Genomic DNA, 17,162 nt, shown 5'->3' with positions numbered 1-17,162 from the left:
TCCAAAATGTCATGATACGCTGAAGCATTAAGATTTCCCCTGACTGGAACTAAGGTGCCTAGGCCAGCCCCTAAAAAACAACCCCATAGCATTATCCAGTAAACTTTACAGTTGGCACAATGCAGTGAGGTAGGTAAGGTTCTCCGGGCATTGGCCAAATCCAGACTCATTCATCAGACTCCCAGAAAGAGCAACGTTATTGGTCATGCCACAGAACAAGTTTCCACTGCTCCAGAGTCCAGTGGCGGCGTACTTTACACCACTCTCCCCAACTTTTGTCCATAGTGAACAAAAGAATGGACGTATTGGTGGAGGGAGCACATGCTGGACTGAGGCTTCTACCTCGGTCCAATTGGGAAGTAGAAAGAGCCGTGCCTCCAGATAAATGAAAAGCAGCCCGTAGTCGGCAGGATTCGAACCTGCGCGGGGAAACCCCAATGGATTTCTAGTCCATCGCCTTAACCACTCGGCCACGACTACCAAGCACGTGCAAGCTCTGGCCCGCAACGGCTCAAACTACACAAGTCAGCCATAGCCATTCAAAAGACAAATAAGCCAAACTGGAGCACAAGGTGATTGAAAAGCTTGTCAGAAGTGGGTTTCGAACCCACGCCTCCAGGAGAGACTGCGACCTGAACGCAGCGCCTTAGACCGCTCGGCCATCCTGCCAACCTGCCAGAAGCTGCACGTAGTGTAGGTGACGCATATATGTTTTGGTCCCGACATTAAAACAGAAAGAATCCCTCTTTATTGTAACTCCAAAGGCTTTAGAGGCAGGTGCTTCATTAAAGCGACTATGGCTCTGATGTACGTTCAAGATAGTCTTTTTAACCACAGGCTGGGTTCTGTCATGAAGCAGCTACAGCCCCTCTGCCAGATAAACGAAAACACCTCAGTAGTCGGCAGGATTCGAACCTGCGCGGGGAGACCCCAATGGATTTCAAGTCCATCGCCTTAACCACTCGGCCACGACTACCGGCCGCGCTTCGTGAACCAGTGCCTGCGGCTGAACTTGCACAAGTCGGTCATGGATATTTATTTAGTGCAACTATGCAAAAGTCGAGCACGAGGCATTTGAAAAGCATGTCAGATGCAGGCTTCGAAGCCACGCCTTCATGACGCAGCCTTTTCTTCTTCTTTGAGAACTTAATCTGAGAATTTCACCATATGGACAAAAACATTGGAACACCTGCACATTCAGGAGCTTTCATGACCTCTCATTCTAAATCCATAGGTGTTAATATGGAGTTAGTCCCCCTGTTGCAGCTATAACAGCTTACACTGTTTTGGGAAGGCAAGACTTGGGAGTGTGTCTGTGGAAAAGTTGCCCTTTCATCCAGAAGGGCATTTGTGAGGTCAGCCACTGATGTTGGTCTAGAGGGCCTGGTTCGCAATCTCCGTTCTAGTTCATCCCAAAGGTGTTCAGTGGGGTTGAGGTCAGGGCTCTGTGTGGAGACCCCAATGGATTTCAAGTCCATCGCCTTAACCACTCGGCCACGACTACCGGCCGCACTTCGTGAACCAGTGCCTGCGGCTGAACTTGCACAAGTCGGTCATGGATATTTACTTAGTGCAACTATGCAAAAGTCGAGCACGAGGCATTTGAAAAGCATGTCAGATGCAGGCTTCGAAGCCACGCCTTCATGACGCAGCCTTTTCTTCTTCTTTGAGAACTTAATCTGAGAATTTCACCATATGGACAAAAACATTGGAACACCTGCACATTCAGGAGCTTTCATGACCTCTCATTCTAAATCCATAGGTGTTAATATGGAGTTAGTCCCCCTGTTGCAGCTATAACAGCTTACACAGTTTTGGGAAGGCAAGACTTGGGAGTGTGTCTGTGGAAAAGTTGCCCTTTCATCCAGAAGGGCATTTGTGAGGTCAGCCACTGATGTTGGTCTAGAGGGCCTGGTTCGCAATCTCCGTTCTAGTTCATCCCAAAGGTGTTCAGTGGGGTTGAGGTCAGGGCTCTGTGTGGGCCAGTCACGTTCTTCCACACCAAACTCACCCAACCATGCCTTTAATGGAGCTTGTTTTGAGCACTGGGGCACATTCATGCTGGAAGAGAAAAGGACCTATCCTAAATTTTTTCCACAAAGCTAGAAGCCTAAAATTTCCAAAATGTCATGATACGCTGAAGCATTAAGATTTCCCCTGACTGGAACTAAGGTGCCTAGGCCAGCCCCTAAAAAACAACCCCATAGCATTATCCCTCCTCCAGTAAACTTTACAGTTGGCACAATGCAGTGAGGTAGGTAAGGTTCTCCGGGCATTGGCCAAATCCAGACTCATTCATCAGACTCCCAGAAAGAGCAACGTTATTGGTCATGCCACAGAACAAGTTTCCACTGCTCCAGAGTCCAGTGGCGGCGTACTTTACACCACTCTCCCCAACTTTTGTCCATAGTGAACAAAAGAATGGACGTATTGGTGGAGGGAGCACATGCTGGACTGAGGCTTCTACCTCGGTCCAATTGGGAAGTAGAAAGAGCCGTGCCTCCAGATAAATGAAAAGCAGCCCGTAGTCGGCAGGATTCGAACCTGCGCGGGGAAACCCCAATGGATTTCTAGTCCATCGCCTTAACCACTCGGCCACGACTACCAAGCACGTGCAAGCTCTGGCCCGCAACGGCTCAAACTACACAAGTCAGCCATAGCCATTCAAAAGACAAATAAGCCAAACTGGAGCACAAGGTGATTGAAAAGCTTGTCAGAAGTGGGTTTCGAACCCACGCCTCCAGGAGAGACTGCGACCTGAACGCAGCGCCTTAGACCGCTCGGCCATCCTGCCAACCTGCCAGAAGCTGCACGTAGTGTAGGTGACGCATATATGTTTTGGTCCCGACATTAAAACAGAAAGAATCCCTCTTTATTGTAACTCCAAAGGCTTTAGAGGCAGGTGCTTCGTTAAAGCGACTATGGCTCTGATGTACGTTCAAGATAGTCTTTTTAACCACAGGCTGGGTTCTGTCATGAAGCGGCTACAGCCCCTCTGCCAGATAAACGAAAACACCTCCGTAGTCGGCAGGATTCGAACCTGCGCGGGGAGACCCCAATGGATTTCAAGTCCATCGCCTTAACCACTCGGCCACGACTACCGGCCGCGCTTCGTGAACCAGTGCCTGCGGCTGAACTTGCACAAGTCGGTCATGGATATTTATTTAGTGCAACTATGCAAAAGTCGAGCACGAGGCATTTGAAAAGCATGTCAGATGCAGGCTTCGAAGCCACGCCTTCATGACGCAGCCTTTTCTTCTTCTTTGAGAACTTAATCTGAGAATTTCACCATATGGACAAAAACATTGGAACACCTGCACATTCAGGAGCTTTCATGACCTCTCATTCTAAATCCATAGGTGTTAATATGGAGTTAGTCCCCCTGTTGCAGCTATAACAGCTTACACTGTTTTGGGAAGGCAAGACTTGGGAGTGTGTCTGTGGAAAAGTTGCCCTTTCATCCAGAAGGGCATTTGTGAGGTCAGCCACTGATGTTGGTCTAGAGGGCCTGGTTCGCAATCTCCATTCTAGTTCATCCCAAAGGTGTTCAGTGGGGTTGAGGTCAGGGCTCTGTGTGGAGACCCCAATGGATTTCAAGTCCATCGCCTTAACCACTCGGCCACGACTACCGGCCGCACTTCGTGAACCAGTGCCTGCGGCTGAACTTGCACAAGTCGGTCATGGATATTTACTTAGTGCAACTATGCAAAAGTCGAGCACGAGGCATTTGAAAAGCATGTCAGATGCAGGCTTCGAAGCCACGCCTTCATGACGCAGCCTTTTCTTCTTCTTTGAGAACTTAATCTGAGAATTTCACCATATGGACAAAAACATTGGAACACCTGCACATTCAGGAGCTTTCATGACCTCTCATTCTAAATCCATAGGTGTTAATATGGAGTTAGTCCCCCTGTTGCAGCTATAACAGCTTACACTGTTTTGGGAAGGCTTTCTACAAGACTTGGGAGTGTGTCTGTGGAAAAGTTGCCCTTTCATCCAGAAGGGCATTTGTGAGGTCAGCCACTGATGTTGGTCTAGAGGGCCTGGTTCGCAATCTCCGTTCTAGTTCATCCCAAAGGTGTTCAGTGGGGTTGAGGTCAGGGCTCTGTGTGGGCCAGTCACGTTCTTCCACACCAAACTCACCCAACCATGCCTTTAATGGAGCTTGTTTTGAGCACTGGGGCACATTCATGCTGGAAGAGAAAAGGACCTATCCTAAATTTTTTCCACAAAGCTAGAAGCCTAAAATTTCCAAAATGTCATGATACGCTGAAGCATTAAGATTTCCCCTGACTGGAACTAAGGTGCCTAGGCCAGCCCCTAAAAAACAACCCCATAGCATTATCCCTCCTCCAGTAAACTTTACAGTTGGCACAATGCAGTGAGGTAGGTAAGGTTCTCCGGGCATTGGCCAAATCCAGACTCATTCATCAGACTCCCAGAAAGAGCAACGTTATTGGTCATGCCACAGAACAAGTTTCCACTGCTCCAGAGTCCAGTGGCGGCGTACTTTACACCACTCTCCCCAACTTTTGTCCATAGTGAACAAAAGAATGGACGTATTGGTGGAGGGAGCACATGCTGGACTGAGGCTTCTACCTCGGTCCAATTGGGAAGTAGAAAGAGCCGTGCCTCCAGATAAATGAAAAGCAGCCCGTAGTCGGCAGGATTCGAACCTGCGCGGGGAAACCCCAATGGATTTCTAGTCCATCGCCTTAACCACTCGGCCACGACTACCAAGCACGTGCAAGCTCTGGCCCGCAACGGCTCAAACTACACAAGTCAGCCATAGCCATTCAAAAGACAAATAAGCCAAACTGGAGCACAAGGTGATTGAAAAGCTTGTCAGAAGTGGGATTCGAACCCACGCCTCCAGGAGAGACTGCGACCTGAACGCAGCGCCTTAGACCGCTCGGCCATCCTGCCAACCTGCCAGAAGCTGCACGTAGTGTAGGTGACGCATATATGTTTTGGTCCCGACATTAAAACAGAAAGAATCCCTCTTTATTGTAACTCCAAAGGCTTTAGAGGCAGGTGCTTCGTTAAAGCGACTATGGCTCTGATGTACGTTCAAGATAGTCTTTTTAACCACAGGCTGGGTTCTGTCATGAAGCAGCTACAGCCCCTCTGCCAGATAAACGAAAACACCTCCGTAGTCGGCAGGATTCGAACCTGCGCGGGGAGACCCCAATGGATTTCAAGTCCATCGCCTTAACCACTCGGCCACGACTACCGGCCGCGCTTCGTGAACCAGTGCCTGCGGCTGAACTTGCACAAGTCGGTCATGGATATTTATTTAGTGCAACTATGCAAAAGTCGAGCACGAGGCATTTGAAAAGCATGTCAGATGCAGGCTTCGAAGCCACGCCTTCATGACGCAGCCTTTTCTTCTTCTTTGAGAACTTAATCTGAGAATTTCACCATATGGACAAAAACATTGGAACACCTGCACATTAAGGAGCTTTCATGACCTCTCATTCTAAATCCATAGGTGTTAATATGGAGTTAGTCCCCCTGTTGCAGCTATAACAGCTTACACAGTTTTGGGAAGGCAAGACTTGGGAGTGTGTCTGTGGAAAAGTTGCCCTTTCATCCAGAAGGGCATTTGTGAGGTCAGCCACTGATGTTGGTCTAGAGGGCCTGGTTCGCAATCTCCGTTCTAGTTCATCCCAAAGGTGTTCAGTGGGGTTGAGGTCAGGGCTCTGTGTGGAGACCCCAATGGATTTCAAGTCCATCGCCTTAACCACTCGGCCACGACTACCGGCCGCACTTCGTGAACCAGTGCCTGCGGCTGAACTTGCACAAGTCGGTCATGGATATTTACTTAGTGCAACTATGCAAAAGTCGAGCACGAGGCATTTGAAAAGCATGTCAGATGCAGGCTTCGAAGCCACGCCTTCATGACGCAGCCTTTTCTTCTTCTTTGAGAACTTAATCTGAGAATTTCACCATATGGACAAAAACATTGGAACACCTGCACATTCAGGAGCTTTCATGACCTCTCATTCTAAATCCATAGGTGTTAATATGGAGTTAGTCCCCCTGTTGCAGCTATAACAGCTTACACTGTTTTGGGAAGGCTTTCTACAAGACTTGGGAGTGTGTCTGTGGAAAAGTTGCCCTTTCATCCAGAAGGGCATTTGTGAGGTCAGCCACTGATGTTGGTCTAGAGGGCCTGGTTCGCAATCTCCGTTCTAGTTCATCCCAAAGGTGTTCAGTGGGGTTGAGGTCAGGGCTCTGTGTGGGCCAGTCAAGTTCTTCCACACCAAACTCACCCAACCATGCCTTTAATGGAGCTTGTTTTGAGCACTGGGGCACATTCATGCTGGAAGAGAAAAGGACCTATCCTAAATTTTTTCCACAAAGCTAGAAGCCTAAAATTTCCAAAATGTCATGATACGCTGAAGCATTAAGATTTCCCCTGACTGGAACTAAGGTGCCTAGGCCAGCCCCTAAAAAACAACCCCATAGCATTATCCCTCCTCCAGTAAACTTTACAGTTGGCACAATGCAGTGAGGTAGGTAAGGTTCTCCGGGCATTGGCCAAATCCAGACTCATTCATCAGACTCCCAGAAAGAGCAACGTTATTGGTCATGCCACAGAACAAGTTTCCACTGCTCCAGAGTCCAGTGGCGGCGTACTTTACACTACTCTCCCCAACTTTTGTCCATAGTGAACAAAAGAATGGACGTATTGGTGGAGGGAGCACATGCTGGACTGAGGCTTCTACCTCGGTCCAATTGGGAAGTAGAAAGAGCCGTGCCTCCAGATAAATGAAAAGCAGCCCGTAGTCGGCAGGATTCGAACCTGCGCGGGGAAACCCCAATGGATTTCCAGTCCATCGCCTTAACCACTCAGCCACAACTACCAAGCACGTGCAAGCTCTGGCCCGCAACGGCTCAAACTACACAAGTCAGCCATAGCCATTCAAAAGACAAATAAGCCAAACTGGAGCACAAGGTGATTGAAAAGCTTGTCAGAAGTGGGATTCGAACCCACGCCTCCAGGAGAGACTGCGACCTGAACGCAGCGCCTTAGACCGCTCGGCCATCCTGACAACCTGCCAAAAGCCGCACGTAGTGTAGGTGACGCTTATATGTTTTGGTCCCGACATTAAAACAGAAAGAATCCCTCTTTATTGTAACTCCAAAGGCTTTAGAGGCAGGTGCTTCGTTAAAGCGACTATGGCTCTGATGTACGTGCAAGATAGTCTTTTTAACCACAGGCGGGGTTCTGTCATGAAGCAGCTACAGCCCCTCTGCCAGATAAACGAAAACACCTCCGTAGTCGGCAGGATTCGAACCTGCGCGGGGAGACCCCAATGGATTTCAAGTCCATCGCCTTAACCACTCGGCCACGACTACCGGCCACGCTTCGTGAACCAGTGCCTGCGGCTGAACTTGCACAAGTCGGCCATGGATATTTACTTAGTGCAACTAAGCAAAAGTCGAGCACGAGGCATTTGAAAAGCATGTCAGATGCAGGCTTCGAAGCCACGCCTTCATGACGCAGCCTTTTCTTCTTCTTTGAGAACTTAATCTGAGAATTTCACCATATGGACAAAAACATTGGAACACCTGCACATTCAGGAGCTTTCATGACCTCTCATTCTAAATCCATAGGTGTTAATATGGAGTTAGTCCCCCTGTTGCAGCTATAACAGCTTACACTGTTTTGGGAAGGCTTTCTACAAGACTTGGGAGTGTGTCTGTGGAAAAGTTGCCCTTTCATCCAGAAGGGCATTTGTGAGGTCAGCCACTGATGTTGGTCTAGAGGGCCTGGTTCGCAATCTCCGTTCTAGTTCATCCCAAAGGTGTTCAGTGGGGTTGAGGTCAGGGCTCTGTGTGGGCCAGTCAAGTTCTTCCACACCAAACTCACCCAACCATGCCTTTAATGGAGCTTGTTTTGAGCACTGGGGCACATTCATGCTGGAAGAGAAAAGGACCTATCCTAAATTTTTTCCACAAAGCTAGAAGCCTAAAATTTCCAAAATGTCATGATACGCTGAAGCATTAAGATTTCCCCTGACTGGAACTAAGGTGCCTAGGCCAGCCCCTAAAAAACAACCCCATAGCATTATCCCTCCTCCAGTAAACTTTACAGTTGGCACATTGCAGTGAGGTAGGTAAGGTTCTCCGGGCATTGGCCAAATCCAGACTCATTCATCAGACTCCCAGAAAGAGCAACGTTATTGGTCATGCCACAGAACAAGTTTCCACTGCTCCAGAGTCCAGTGGCGGCGTACTTTACACCACTCCCCCCAAGACTTGGCATAGAATATTTTAATCTTAGGCTTCCATGTAGCTGCTACGCTATGGAAAGCCATTTGTTGAAGATCTTCTGTGACTTCTGTGCAGTCTAACATGTCTTGGCTAAGTTGTAGTTAAGCCTAGGTAGCAGGACAGAAATTTCACAAACTGACTTGTAACAGAGAAGGCATCCTATGACATTGCCATGCTTAAAGTCACTGAGCTCATCACTATGACCCATTCTACTGCCAGTATTTGTCTACGGAGACTGCAAGGCTACGTCCTTAATTAGATCTCTTTGTTAGTAATGGGCGTGTCTGAATCACCTGCATTCAATTACTGGGTGTGGTGTTTTGTCCCACTACTTTTGTCCATAGTGAATGAAAGAACGCATGTATTGTTGCAGGGAACACATGCTGGACTGAGGCTTCTTTTTTGGTCCATTTGTGCAGAGTCGTGCCTCCAGATAAATTAAAAGCAGACCGTAGTCACCAGGATTCGAAGCTGAGTTTCTGCTAGGCTGTGGAAAGCCATTTGCTGAAGTTCTTCTGTGATTTTGTGCGTTGTACCACTTCTTTGCTAAGCTGTAGTTATTCCTAGTTGCTTCCATTCCCACTAAATGCACTTAGCCTTGAAAGGGGCAGATGTAGCAGAATAGAAATTTCACAAATTGACTTGGAACAGAGGAGGCATCCTATGACAGTACCATGCTTCAATTCACTGAGCTCATCAATATGATCCATTCTACTGCCAGTGTTTGCCTAGAGAGTCTACAAGGCTATGTCCTTAATCAGATCTCGTTGTTAGAAATTGGCGTGGCTGAATCATTAACATTCCGTAATTAACGGGAGTGTGGGGTGGGGTGTTCTACTACTGTTGTCCATAGAGTTGAACCCATTGTTGTAAGGAGCACATCCTGGGCTGAGACTTCCACATTCATGACAATGTTCGAGAAGCGACAAGTGACGGAAAGCACACTTGGATTTTGCTTGGACCACTGAAGGAATCATCTATTTGGAGCATTTCATTTTTTTTACTTGTTTTTATTTCCTTTTTATGAAGTGCAATTGTACAGTATAGTTATATCTTCAAATACACAGGACACAAATATGTATTTCTTGGGGGCAGTCCATGAAATTTGGCATCCTCTCATTGTCCAACAATAATTTTCCTGGGATGAATAATCAAATTCTTCCATTAACAAAGTAGATAGGTATGTTTTATAATAAAGCACATGGTGCTTTAATTTGCATGTAAAGAGAAGCAAAAAGAAAGAACAAAAGATATATAATTATGTAAAAAAAGTATAATTACTATGCACCAATTTATTCAAAAATTAATCTGATCTCAATTGCAATCTAAGCAGTTATACTTTCCATATAGTAAACATCCTTAACCCTTTCCCTCCATTGTTTTACCATCTGTAGCTTCAGCCAGGAAACTGTAATCATCTTCTTAGCAATTAGAAGAAGGACTCTCAGTAATGATGTCTGATTGTTATTCCTTACAATTTCTGGTACTATTCCTAATACAAAATTAGGATGGTTCTAAAGTCAACTCTATATCTAGGCATTTTTAAATTCATTTTGAATGTTTTGCCAGTATTATGATAACTTTTGGTCCCAATATATGTGTTTGTGGTCTCCTTCCAGGCTACAGCTCCTCCAGCACCAATCAGAGGTGCCACTAAATTTTGATGTGACAAGAGGTGTCCTGAAAAATCTCAGCTTAACTTTCCATTCAAAATCTTTTCAAATTGGCTGTTAATTATTTTACATCACTCTCTGCATGGTAATTCCCAGTTTTTATCAGAAATTATGGCATTTATCTCCAGTTTCCATTTCTCGCTAGTGTCCAAACTGTTATCCTCCCAATTCTCCTTGTAATATCTTATATATGTGTGGTATAGTCTTCTTTTTAATAGTCCCTTTGTGTTAACACAAAAAAGTGCTCAATTTTGGATGGAACAATACATAATTTGTCCCATTCATTATGTGTCTTTAAGTAATGCCTCAGCTGCAGGTATCTAAATAAGTCAATGGCTTGGAAGGTTGTTTTTATGTTGTATTTACGCAGCTAAACCTGCCCATTTCCTGAACCATGATTCCAACATTCTGGAAAATGGGTCATCAATTCCTGAGTTTTCAGCCAGTTCATTAGCTAGGGCGGTGGGGCCATGTAAGCCATTGTCACAGAGCCATCAGGAGCAGTATTGTTTGGGATGTATGTACAGCAAGTGGCTCCAAACATTACATATACCCCTCCTTTTTCCGCAAGGAGTGTATCCAGTGCCATGAGGTTAATTGCGTCTAGTTGTTCAGTCTCTTCACTGCATCTCTGGTTTAATTGATGAATCATTGCTCATTGTAATAGATGTAGTTGATATAGTTGACGGTTGACCACCAGAACAATGCTGATTCAAATCCTGCAGCTATGTGATTCCTTGCCTTGAATTCTTCAGGAACTCCTCTTATAACATCTATGGAATCAATATAGATATTGTTGTCAAAGCTGTCAGGAACAGTTATAGGTCTCAAGTTTCAAATTTCAAGTTTGTCATTTGCACAACATGTGAAGATATTTATGCATTGAAATGCTTGTGGTGAGGCTCAGGTAATCACTCTACAGAAAGTAAATAAGTAAAAGTAAAATATAAAAAAACAAATTGAAATATATTATATATACACAAAATCTAGAGAAAATATACACATAGAAAAATATACACATATTATAGAGACAATATACATTTTAAAGTGACTTAAGTGACTCAGTGTTATAATTATTTAAAGTGACTTAGTTTAAAAGTGTTATTGTCCATAGGAGTTTGGTGTCCATGTCCATTATATAATACAATAATAATAATAATAATAATAATGATGATGACAAAGTGACTGAGTGAAATGATAACTGGGGAAGGACCCACAGCTTCACAGCTTGTTCAGAAGCCTGATAGCCTGTGGGTAGAAACTGTTCATTAACCGAGTTGTTCTAGCCTGTATGCTGCGAAATCTCGATGGAGAACAGGCCGTGTGCTGGGTGGCTGCTGTCTGACCAGATCTTTTTTATCTTCCTGAGGCAGTGGAACTGGTAGATGTCCTTCTACTGTCCTCACCACTCCTTTAAGGGCCTTGTGGTCACAGGCAGTGCAGCTGCTGTACCAGACAGTGATGCAGCCCGTGAGGATGATCTCTATGGTGCATCTGTAGAAGTTGGTGAGGATCTGAGAAGGCAGACCAAACTTCCTGAGCCTACGCAGGAAGAAGAGATGCTGAAGGGCAGATCTCACAATAGTGTTGGTGTGGAAGGACCAGGTGAGGTCATCAGTGAGGTGTACACAGAGAAACTTTGCACTGCTGACTCTCTCCACCTCAGCTCCATTGATGAATAGGGGAGAGTGACAACCCCTCTGCAGCTTCCTGTAGTCCACAATCATCTCCTTTGTTTTGCTCATGTTGAGACAGAGATTGTTGTCATAGCACCACTCTGATAAAGCACTGACCTAATCATTGTAGGCTGTTTCATCTCCATCAGTGATGAGGCCTAGGATGGTGGTGTCATCGGCAAACTTGAAGATGATGTTAGACGTGTGTTTGGCTACACAGTCATGTGCATACAGGGAGTACAGGAGGGGGCTGAGCACATATCCCTGGGGAGCCCCTGTGCTTAGAGTCAGTGTGGAAGAGAAGCTGTTCCCAACTTTCACTCCCTGGGGTCTGCTCATCAGGAAGTCCAGTATCCAGTTGCAGAGATGAGAGTTCAAACCCAAGTCTGTGAGCTTAGAGATGAGCCTGGTAGAGACGATTGTGCCGAATGCTGAGCTGTAATCTATGAACAGCATTCTTACATATGTGTTTTTTCCTGTCTAGGTTTGTGAGAGTAATATGTATTGTTAGTGCAATGGCGTCATCTGTGGATCTGTTGGAGTGGCATGCAAATTGGTGAGGGTCCATGGCAGTTGGGTTGTGTTGAGCAGTGTTGAGCAGATGTGAGCTTTGACAAGCTGCTCAAAACACTTCATCACTGTAGATGTCAGTGCAACAGGTCAGTAGTCATTCAGGCAGGTGACGGACAATTTCTTGGGGACTGGGACAGTCTTAAGGGGAGATTAAAGACATCAGTGAAAACCTCAGTCAGCTGGTTGGCACATGCTTTAAGCATATGACTGTGGACACCATCAGCACCGGGTGCCTTGCATGGTTTAACTGCCCTGAAGGATCTCACCACCTCAGACAGCGGAATGGCTAGAATGCAGCTCTCCTGATCTACTGGGAGATTCTCAGCAGGTGAGGTGTTAGTTGCCTCAAAACAAGCATAATGAACATTAAGTTCATCTGCAAGTAAGGAGGAAGAGCCCCTATCACAGATCACACCTTCTTTGTAGTCAGTGATGGTGCGCAGGCCACTCCACATTCTGTGGTGGATTCTTGGTTCTGTAGTGGCTTGCATTGTCATGTGAGGTGATAATGGCTGCTGGTTCAAAATGAGGGGGTGCATGTCCTATTCTTTTTACTGGTGGGAACTTCCAATGCACCTCTCCATGGATCACCAACTTAACGTGGTGGAGGGGTTTGCGTGCTTGAATGATCCTAGGAGCTATGTTGTCTGGAGCAAAAGCTCCTGGTAGGGTCTCCAATGGCAAAAGGGTCCTAGGTGACAGGTCAGACAAAGTGTGATCCATAATAACCCCTATGAAAAGACAAAAACAGGACTTGTGTGCCCTGCCCGGAACAGGGTTACCGGGGCCCCACCCTGGAGCCAGGCCCTGGGGGAGGGGCTCGCCAGAGAGCATCTGGTGGCCAGGCATTTACTCATGGTGCCCGTCTGGGCCCAGCCCGAAGGAGTTACATGAGTCCCCACTCCCATCGACCCACCACCAATGGGAGGGGCAGTAGTAGGGGTTCGGTGCTTTGTGGATCGGGCAGTGTCCGAAGGCATGGGCCTTGGCGTTCTGATCCTCGGTTGCTGAAACTGGCTTTTGGAACTTGGAATGTTACCTCACTGGCGGGGAAGGAGCCTGAGTTGGTAAGCCTGAGGTTGAGAGATACCGGCTAGATATAGTCGGGCTCACCTCAACACACAGCTTGGGCTCTGGGTCCAATCTCCTTGAGAGGGGCTGGACTTTATTCTTTTCTGGAGTTGCCCATGGTGAGAGGCAGCGGGCAGGTGTGGGCTTTCTCATAGCCCCTCGACTTGGTGCCTGTATGTTGGGGTTTTCTCCAGTGGATGAATGAGAGGGTAGCTTCCCTACGCCTTCGGGTTGGGGAACGGGTCTTGACTGCTGTCTGTGCTTATGCACCGAACAGCAGTTCAGAGTACCCAGCCTTCTTAGAGTCCTTGGGAAGGGTGCTTGAAAGTGCTCCTCCTGGAGACTCTATTGTCCTACTGGGGGACTTTAACGCTCATGTGGGCAATGACAGCGAGACCTGGAGGGGTGTGATTGGGAGGAATGGCCTCTCTGATCTGAACCCGAGTGAGTGTTCAGTTTTTGGACTTCTGTGCAAACCACAGTTTGTCCATCATGAACACCATGTTTGAACACAAGGATGTCCATAAGTGCACATGGCACCAGGACACCCTAGGCCGCAGTTCAATGATTGACTTTGTAGTCGTGTCATTGGACTTGTGGCCATGTGTTTTGGACACTCAGGTAAAGAGAGGAGCTGAGCTGTCAACTGATCACCATCTGGTGGTGAGTTGGATCAGGTGGTGGGGGAAGATGCTGGTCAGACCAGGCAAGCCCAAATGTATAGTGAGGGTTTGCTGGGAACGTCTGGCAGAAGAACCTGTCAGATTGATCTTCAACTCACACCTCTGTCAGAACTTTGACCAGATATCAGAGGAGGTGGGGGACATTGACTCAGAATGGGCCATGTTCTGTTCCTCCATTGTTGAAGTGGCTGACTGTAGCCATGGCCGTAATAATAATAATAATAATACATTTTATTTGACGGCGCCTTTCTGACACTCAAGGTCACCTTACATAAAATGAGACAATCATAATAGTAAATAAACAGTAAAACAATAAAACACAGTAAAAAAACACAGTAAAAACCAAGAGATAACACTCAAAGAAAAAAAAAAAAAAGAAAAAAAATGAAAATGGCCGTAAGGTAGTTGGTGCCTGTCGGAGTGGTAATCCTCAAAACCAGTGGTGGACACCCCAGGTGAGAGATGCCGTCAAGCTGAAGAAGGAGTCCTACCGGGCATGGTTGGCCTGTGGGACACCAGAGGCAGCTGGCAGGTATCGACAGGCCAAGCAATCTGCGGCTTCAGTAGTCGCCAAGGCAAAAACCCGTGCGTGGGAGGAGTTTGGTGAGGCCTTGGAAAGTGACTCTAAGTCGGCCCCGAAAAGATTCTGGCAAACCGTCAGGTGACTCAGAAAGGGAAAGCAGTGTGCCACTAGCACTGTATATAGTGGAGATGGTGTGCTGCTGATTTCAACTGAAGACGTCATTGGGCGGTAGAAGGAATACTTTGAGGACCTTCTCAATCCCACTGACACATTCTCCAGTGAGGCGGCAGAGTCTGGGGACATGGGAATAGGCTTGTCCATTACTGAGGCCGAAGTCACTAAGGTAGTTAAAAAGCTCCTTGGTGGCAAGGCTCCAGGGGTGGATGAGATCCGCCCTGAGTTCCTCAAGGCTCTGGATGTTGTGGGGCTGTCTTGGCTGACATGCCTTTTCAACATTGTGTGGATGTCGGGGGTGGTGCCACTGGATTGGCAGACTGGGGTGGTGGTGCATCTTTTTAAAAAAGGGGACTGGAGGATGTGTTCCAACTACAGGGGAATCACACTCCTCAGCCTCCCTGGTAAGGTCTATGTAGGGGTACTGGAGAAGAGAGTCCAGCTTATAGTGGAACCTCGGATCCAGGAGGAGCAGTGCAGGTTCCACCCCGGTCATGGAACACTGGACCAACTCTTCACCCTCTCCAGGATTCTGGAGGGTTCATGGGAGTTTGCCCAACCAGTCCACATGTGCTTTGTGGATCTGGAAAAGGCATTCGACTGTGTTCCCCGGGGTATTCTGTGGGAGGTGCTTCAGGAGTATGGGGTACATGGCTCTTTGCTATGAGCCATTCAGGCCCTGTACAAACAAAGCTGGAGTTTGGTTCGCATAGCCGGCAGTAAGTCAGACTCGTTCCCAGTGAGAGTTGCCCTTTGTCACCGATTCTATTCACAATTTTTATGGATAGAATTTCTAGGCGCAGTCAGGGAATGGACGGTGTCCGGTTTGGTGACCTCAGGTTCACATTGCTGCTGTTTGCAGATGATGTGGTCCTATTGGGGACATCAGGCTGCGAACTTCAGCTTTTGCTGGATCGGTTTGCAGCCGAGTGTGAAGTGGCCGGGATGAGAATCAGTACCTCTAAATTCGAGACCATGGTTCTCAGGCGGAAAAGGGCGGAGAGCCCTCTCTGGGTCGGGATAGGCTCTTGCCTCAAGTGGAGGAGTTCAAGTATCTCGGGGTCTTGTTCACGAGTGATGGTACAAGGGAGTGGGAGATTGACAGGCGGATTGGTGCTGGGTCAGCAGTGATGCGGGCTCTTTACCGGTCTGTTGTGGTAAAGAAAGAGCTGAGCCATTAGGCAAGGCTCTCGATTTACCGGTCGATCTACGTTCCCACCCTCACCTATGGTCATGAGCTTTGGGTAATGACCGAAAGAATAAGATCGCGAATACAAGCGGCCAAAATTAGTTTCCTCCGCAGGGTGTCTGGACTCTCCCTTAGAGATAGGGTGAGAAGTTCGGTCATCCGGGAGGGACTCGGAGTAGAGCCGCTGCTTCGTCGAGAGGAGCCAGCTGAGGAGCTCAGGAGGTGTCATAGGCAAGTCCACCTGGGAGGAGACCCCGGGGAAGACCCAGGACACGCTGACGTGACTATATCGCCCAGCTGGCCTGGGAACGCTCCTCGGAATCCCCCTTGGAGAGCTAGTGGAAGTGGCTGGGGAAAGGGAGGTCTGGGCCTCATTGCTTAGGATGCTGCCCCCGTGACCCAAACCCCGGAGAAGCGGAAGATAATGGATGGATGGATGGATGGAACTTCCAATGCATATCACCACATTTTGAGTAAATTCATGCTGTTTTGTCAGATAATAAAGACAGTAGGCACAAGATATGACTAGAATTATTCAGTAAGGCTGGGAAAGGGGCTGCTGTTAATACTGGTTTGGCTGTGGAGCAGGCATAACAATTGTGTGCTCCCAGTGCTGTCGCTGTGTAGTGTATCCAATCCATCCACCTATTAGTCCATCCACCCCTAAATCTAGTCTTTATTGCTATCACTTTGTCTGGGTCTCTTGGGGAGAGTACCTTGACTTCAGGTGAGTTTGTAGTAGAAGGGGCTGTGCTAGGCGTTAGTGAATTTAGTGATTCATCTGACCATAAGCATTCTTGATGGTTAAGGTACAAGGGGTTGCACCCCAAATCACGAGTGTGTAGTATGGCCCCAAATCAGGAAGAAACTGTCCTGAAACATGCGCCATGTAAGAGTTGTTGGTTTATAAGTGTAACCACTGGCACCTATGTTTCACCACACTTCCTCCCAGAGTCTACAAACCCAGTCGGGTTTGTATTGATATGTCTGACCTAGACATGTATACTTACTGTTGTCAATTGTTGGGCATAGCTTGTAGTTGGGCAATTTATGACTGAACAGAAGTGAAATGTAAAGGTGGCTGTGATACCTATCATAGTGTTGAAAAGGAGTATCTTGCCATAGTATAAGTTGCAAACAACAACTGCACTGCAATGAAGAGCAATATGGTGGATCCTTGTAAAGTATTTGTCTATAGTCGGATGTGTTAACATGTATGTCTACTGTCTCTGTAAGTAGGACCACTTTGAAAGGACCTTCATGTTGCGGTGCCTGCCAGCCTCTTTTGAATATCTTCATGTAGACGTAGTCACTTGG

The 17,162-nt window shown here is 47.2% G+C and overlaps 12 non-coding genes across 12 annotated transcripts; all 12 read right to left on the bottom strand.

The window, feature by feature from the left end:
• Window positions 1–398: 398 nt before the first annotated feature.
• trnas-aga lies at window positions 399–480 on the bottom strand. The gene has a single exon. It is a non-coding gene; the product is annotated as a tRNA-Ser (tRNA).
• Window positions 481–586: 106 nt separating this feature from the next.
• Window positions 587–669, bottom strand: trnal-cag. Its single transcript has one exon. It is a non-coding gene; the product is annotated as a tRNA-Leu (tRNA).
• Window positions 670–894: 225 nt separating this feature from the next.
• trnas-uga lies at window positions 895–976 on the bottom strand. The gene has a single exon. It is a non-coding gene; the product is annotated as a tRNA-Ser (tRNA).
• Window positions 977–2,523: 1,547 nt separating this feature from the next.
• trnas-aga lies at window positions 2,524–2,605 on the bottom strand. The gene has a single exon. It is a non-coding gene; the product is annotated as a tRNA-Ser (tRNA).
• Window positions 2,606–2,711: 106 nt separating this feature from the next.
• trnal-cag lies at window positions 2,712–2,794 on the bottom strand. The gene has a single exon. It is a non-coding gene; the product is annotated as a tRNA-Leu (tRNA).
• A 225-nt stretch (window positions 2,795–3,019) lies between these two features.
• Window positions 3,020–3,101, bottom strand: trnas-uga. The gene has a single exon. It is a non-coding gene; the product is annotated as a tRNA-Ser (tRNA).
• A 1,554-nt stretch (window positions 3,102–4,655) lies between these two features.
• Window positions 4,656–4,737, bottom strand: trnas-aga. Its single transcript has one exon. It is a non-coding gene; the product is annotated as a tRNA-Ser (tRNA).
• A 106-nt stretch (window positions 4,738–4,843) lies between these two features.
• On the bottom strand, window positions 4,844–4,926 carry trnal-cag. The gene has a single exon. It is a non-coding gene; the product is annotated as a tRNA-Leu (tRNA).
• A 225-nt stretch (window positions 4,927–5,151) lies between these two features.
• Window positions 5,152–5,233, bottom strand: trnas-uga. Its single transcript has one exon. It is a non-coding gene; the product is annotated as a tRNA-Ser (tRNA).
• Window positions 5,234–6,787: 1,554 nt separating this feature from the next.
• trnas-gga lies at window positions 6,788–6,869 on the bottom strand. Its single transcript has one exon. It is a non-coding gene; the product is annotated as a tRNA-Ser (tRNA).
• A 106-nt stretch (window positions 6,870–6,975) lies between these two features.
• Window positions 6,976–7,058, bottom strand: trnal-cag. The gene has a single exon. It is a non-coding gene; the product is annotated as a tRNA-Leu (tRNA).
• A 225-nt stretch (window positions 7,059–7,283) lies between these two features.
• On the bottom strand, window positions 7,284–7,365 carry trnas-uga. Its single transcript has one exon. It is a non-coding gene; the product is annotated as a tRNA-Ser (tRNA).
• Between the last annotated feature and the right edge of the window lie 9,797 nt (window positions 7,366–17,162).

Source organism: Pygocentrus nattereri, chromosome 4 (assembly GCF_015220715.1).
Source record: "Pygocentrus nattereri isolate fPygNat1 chromosome 4, fPygNat1.pri, whole genome shotgun sequence".
In the NCBI taxonomy this organism is placed as follows: domain Eukaryota; kingdom Metazoa; phylum Chordata; class Actinopteri; order Characiformes; family Serrasalmidae; genus Pygocentrus; species Pygocentrus nattereri.
This window is presented reverse-complemented; position numbering and strand designations above follow the sequence as displayed.